Here is a 5,906-nt window from a genome sequence, read left to right on the forward strand (position 1 = left end):
CCAATATACTCTTTGCATGCTTGCTTGAATTATGTGATGATTGCTTGACTTGTCCTAAAATAGCTAAAATCTGCCAAGAACTAAAATTGGGAAAAGGTTAAGTTTTTATTTGGTCAAGTAGTCTAATCACCCCCCTCTAGACATACTTTCGATCCTACAAGTGGTATCAGAGCTTTGGTCTCCATTTGCTTTGATCTCCATAGCTTTGGTGGTCATAGCCTTGGTTTCACAACCTAGGAGAGTATGGCGTCTAGCGAGGGAAATTACCACCGTAGAGGTCCCTACTTTGATGGTACTAATTTTGCTAGTTGGAAGCATAAAATGAAAATGCATATTCTTGGACATAACCCCGCCGTTTGGGCTATTGTGTGTGTTGGTTTGCAAGGTGACTTCTTTGATGGGAGAGAACCAAACCGTGAAGCTACCGCGGATGAGTTGAAGATGTTGCAATACAATGCTCAAGCTTGTGATATTCTCTTCAACGGATTGTGCCCCGAAGAATTCAACAAAATCAGCCGTCTTGAGAATGCGAAGGAAATTTGGGACACTTTGATTGATATGCACGAAGGTACCGACTCCGTCAAGGAATCCAAGTTGGATGTGCTTCAAAGCCAACTTGACAAGTTCAAGATGAAGGATGGTGAAGGTGTCGCTGAAATGTACTCTAGGCTTGCTCTCATCACAAATGAGATTGCCGGCTTAGGAAGTGAAGAGATGACCGACAGATTCATCATCAAGAAGATTCTAAGAGCCTTGGATGGAAAATATGATACCGTGTGCACATTGATCCAAATGATGCCCAATTACAAAGATCTCAAGCCAACGGAGGTGATTGGAAGAATTGTTGCTCATGAGATGTCACTTAAGGATAAAGAGGAACTTCACAACAAATCAAGTGGTGCCTATAAAGCCTCATGTGAAGCCCCTACATCATCAAGTGAGAAACAAGACTTCAATGAAGAATTGAGCTTAATGGTGAAGAACTTCAACAAGTTCTACAAGAGTAGAAGCAAAGATAGAAGCTTCAAGTCAAGGTCCTACAATGACAAAAGATCTTCTAGTCGAGAGCGAAACTGCTACAGTTGTGGAAGACCCGGACACTATTCCAATGAGTGTACGGCTCCCTACAAGAGAAGAGAAGATTCTCCAAAAAGAAGAAGCAAAGAATCACCACCAAGAGAGAGGAGGAGTAGAGATGATCGTTATGAACGAAGATACTCACGGAGAAGCAAGGATTCGGAAAGGAAGGAAAAATCATCAAGGAGCTACACAAGACGAAGACATCAAGCTCATGTTGGTGAATGGGTATCCGGCTCCGACTCCGACAGCCACTCCGAGAGAAGTTATCACTCCGACTCCGAAGATACTCAAGATGAAGGTGTTGCCGGTCTAGCACTTGTGTCAACCAACTCCTACGACATATTTGACTCACCAAATGAAGGAATTGGAAGATGCTTCATGGCCAAAGGTCCTAAGGTAACACACCCCGAGTATGTTGATTTCAATAGTGATGAAGATGACTTGTTAGGTGATGATTTGCTTGTTGACAACTCTAGTGATGAATACTATGATGAAACGTCAATTAAACATGCTAATCAAGATAAAACGAATGACAATGATAAGGAGAAGATTGAGGCTCTAACTAAAGAACTAAACACTCTTAAGTTAGCTCATGAAACTATCTTCGAAGATCATCGAGAACTTTTAAGAGCTCATGAGAAATTACGCTTTGAAAAGCTCAATCTTGAGCAAGAGCATGAGTTCTTAAAAGCAATCAATGATGATCTCCGCAAGAAAAGCTCTTCTTACATTGCCAAGCGTTTACTCTTATCCACTTACATGCCTCAAGTCAAGTCTAGTAACAAGAACAAGAAAGATTCTTCCTCTAGCAGTAACAATGATCATGCTAAATCCAATATTGTTGCTTCTAGTAGTTCTCTTGATTCCACTAATGATTCTCTTAGCCAAGTTACACTTGAGCAAGAAAATAGTTTATTGAAGGGAATTATAGAGAAAGGAGTGTACAAAAGCCTTGCCGGGAGTAAGCAATTCGAGGAAATTGTGCGCAAGCAAGGAATGCACCGGAAGAATCAAGGTGTTGGTTTTGAACGAAAGTTCAATGCCAATGGAGTTGAGTGGGAAGAAGATCAATACCCCAAGACAAAGTTTGTTCCTCAACAAGAGAAGTATGATACTTCTTTCAAGGGGACACAAGCTCAAGATGATCTTCCACCACAAGACTACAAGCAAAAAGGCAAGGACAAGCTTCAAGAGGAAATTGACGCATTTGAAGAAGCTCCTAAGACCTTAGTCAAGTGGATTCCCAAGACTACTTCAAGTTCCACTTCATCAAGTACGACTACAACTCCAAGGATTCCCATCAAGATGATGTGGATCCAAAAGAAGAAGAACTAGAGAGTTCTTGAGGGTGACTCCGCCAACATACTTCACTCTTATCATTTTGGCAAGAACAAGTGCAATCAACTTCCACATCTTGCACTAGTTCAAGGAGTCACAAACCCTCTTGTTGGTAAGACAAGGGACAAGGTAACCTAAAAGTTTTCATGGACATCATCTTTGTGTGCATCACTCTATGTCTATGGATATCCTTGTTTGTTCCTTGTGGGACTAACCCATGTAGGTATTGAAAGTGCAATTCACTCAAATGGATAGCTCCAAGTGATCTACATCAACATTGAGCATCCACATCTTCAACATCTACATGAAGTCATCATCGACAAAACCCAAGGTTAGTTCATCCCTCTTAGGGGGGATATCACATCTAGGGGGAGCTTTACTCTAAGACTTGAGCTAAAGCAACTCTAAAGATGTGAACACAACAATGCTTTATGTAAAAGTGGTAACCCCACTTGAGCTTAAACGATGAGTATGACCTATGATCAAGTGCTCTCACTTGACTCCTAAGTCAATATACTCATATATAGATGACCTTGTCATCGCAAATTGCTTGATAGATGCTAGAATTGGTTGTGCATGCCTTGCCACATATTTCATTTGCCATCTTATTGTGTGAGCATGCTGGTTGCATATTTTACTCATTCGAGGACATCCACTTGTTGTTTTGATTGTTTGGTTTTATTTTCTTTTGCCAAGTGGATGGACAAGAATGCCTAAGTACCTCCTCTAGCTATCTATGCTTTTCTCGTCTCAAACTCTATTCATGCTGCATCACAAAATTTGATCAAGTCAGATTCGAACCACTCTGTGTGAGGAGCGCTCGGAGTCCCCGATTCGTCATAGACTTAAACTTCCAAAACCTCTTTATGATTCTCGGTCTGACCGATACCCCACTTTCGGTCCTACCGAGATCATTAAGTTGATCTAGGTTTTCGATCTCGGTGCAACCGATTTGAACATTTCGGTCACACCGAGTTTCAGTAACTGCCTGCAGTTATGAATCTCGGTGCCACCGAGTTGTTCCACTCGGTCACACCGACAGGGTCGGGCTATATATAGTCACGGGCAAAATTTGGAAATTTCTCCGAACCCCTTCGCCCGCGCGATAGCCTGCTCTGCCAACGTGGTCTCCGGATCGTCTTCTCGCCGCCAGCCGCCTCCAGTCGCTGGTCTCCGTCGCCGTCAACGGGAATTCTGCCCCGCCGTTGCCGCCGTAGCGAGTCTCCGCCGAACTAGGGTATGGACTCGATCACAGTGCTATTCCCCGTCCGATTCCTAGCACATTGTGTTCTTCATGATTCTTGCCACGATTGAAACACTCCTATCCAGTCAATACGCCCGTAGATTAGCTTTGATTCGAAAATTTTAGGGTTAGGTTTCCGCCGAAACCATCTCGGACCCACCGAGTTGAAAAACTCGGTCCCACCGATTTGGCTTATGCCATTGCACAAGTGAGACTCGGTCTGACCGAGAATTACTTATCGGTGTGACCGATTTTGGAACTCTGTGAAACCCTAGCAGTCTCGGTGCCACCGAACTGTGACTCGGTCCTACCGAGTTCACTAGTTTAGGTTCCAAAACTGCTTCGGTATCACCGAGTTTGAAAATCGGTAGATCCGAGATGATTTCAGTGGGAAACTAAAACTAAGTTTTTGGATCATTCTTTTGCAAAAATCTCTGCATTTTGTGATGCTCATCTTTTCTACCTCATCTATAAACTGTTCACAGGGTCAGCAGTCAGAGTTTGCAGCATGTCTGATCAAAGTGACAGCCAGAACATGTCAGAGCAGCAGGTGCACATGAGTGAGGGCACTAGTCCCTCCAGCTCTTCAGATGAGGGCAGCAGGAGCACCCCTAGCAACTTGCCAAAAGCTGCCACCAGACAGAGGAAGAAGAGAACTTCTGATTCCGAAGATGAAGATTATGTGGCAGAGGAAGAGGCCACATCAAAGAGAGTTGAGCCAGCTCAAGGCACAAAGCCAGGGCTGAAAATCAAAAGGCCAGCAGGCAGGCAGCCCATGTCAAAGGCAAGAGCTTCAACTGAGAAGCCTGCACCCAAAGAGCCAGTTGCTGCTGAGGGAAAGAAAAGAAAGGAAAGGGTCAAGAAGACCGTAGCCAGAGTGCTAGGAAAGGCTTCCATCATGGAAGAGGAAGAGGAAGAAGAGGTAGCTGCACCAGCACCCAAGGCACCCAAGCTGATGGGTGATGCCATAAGATCAGGGGCTACTGCATCTAAGCCCAAAGCTGCCTCCAAGCCAAAACCAAAGAGGAATACAAGGAGCATTCCTGCAGCTGAGAAGAACAAGGCCCCAGTGCCTGAGACTGTTGCTGAAGAAGAGGATGAAGAGCAAGTTCTGAGAAAGCTCAAGCCCAAGATCCCAGACCACAACGATGCGCATCCTGTGGCTGAGGACATGAAGCTCAGGAGAGATTCAGGGCTGAGGAAGTGGAGAGAAGCAGACCCGTATGCTTCAAGGAGGAGGACTGCTGTTGACTACAGGTTCCACACTAAGGAACAACAGGACTTCTATGAGACAGTGCTGCTTGATAAGAAGCCAATAGTCTGTGATATGAGATGGGTTGACTGGCAGTACATCAAGGACAATGAGGAGCACTATCCTGGAGTGCAAGACAGCTTCATAGCTTGTGGAGTAGCTGACTTTGTTGGGCAGGAGCTCACAAAGTGGAATGAGGAGCTTATAATGCAGTTCTACTCCACAGCACATTTTTATTCAGATGGGAGGATCACATGGATGTCTGAGGGTACAAGGTACCAATCCACAGTTGCTGAGTGGGCACAGATCATTAATGCCCAGAGGAACATGATGATGACTTGGACATATATGCCAAGAAGAAGATGGACCATAACTCTATGTCCAATATGTACAAGGAAATTCCCAATGAAGCTCTTGACACCTTCAAATTTGGGTCTGTGCATTACCTTCTGTCAGGGCTGCCAACTATCAATTGGATCTTGAGGCACACCTTATTGCCCAAGTCTGGAGATCACAAGATGATCAGAGGCCATGCTATCAACTTGCTACATGTATTTGATGTGCCTCAGAAGTTCAAGGTGATGAGCCTCATAGTGGAAACTATCAAAAGGACTGCAGCAGATCAGAAGAGGAGTTGCGGATATGCCCCTCAGATCCAGGAGCTCATTAACTCCAAGATGGGCACGGGCATATATTTATTGGACAAGGAACACCTGCCCATCCGTCCAGATTTTGAGGACAATCAAGTTGTCATGACTGAGAACGAGCCATCATCTGCCCAAGCATACGCAAAGAAGGAGAAGGCAAGGAAGGAGAAAGCTGCCAAGATGCCAACTCAAGAGGAGGCATCTGAGTATTTCTTGAAGACCAAACAAGAGCAGCTTGGTTACCTGATTGCATCCACCCTGCGGATTGAGCAAGGACTAGCCACCCTAACTCAAAACCAGGCAAGCCTAGAGAGAATCATGGAACAAAAGTTCTATGACTTGGATG

Source organism: Triticum aestivum, chromosome 5A (assembly GCF_018294505.1).
Source record: "Triticum aestivum cultivar Chinese Spring chromosome 5A, IWGSC CS RefSeq v2.1, whole genome shotgun sequence".
Lineage (NCBI taxonomy): Eukaryota > Viridiplantae > Streptophyta > Magnoliopsida > Poales > Poaceae > Triticum > Triticum aestivum.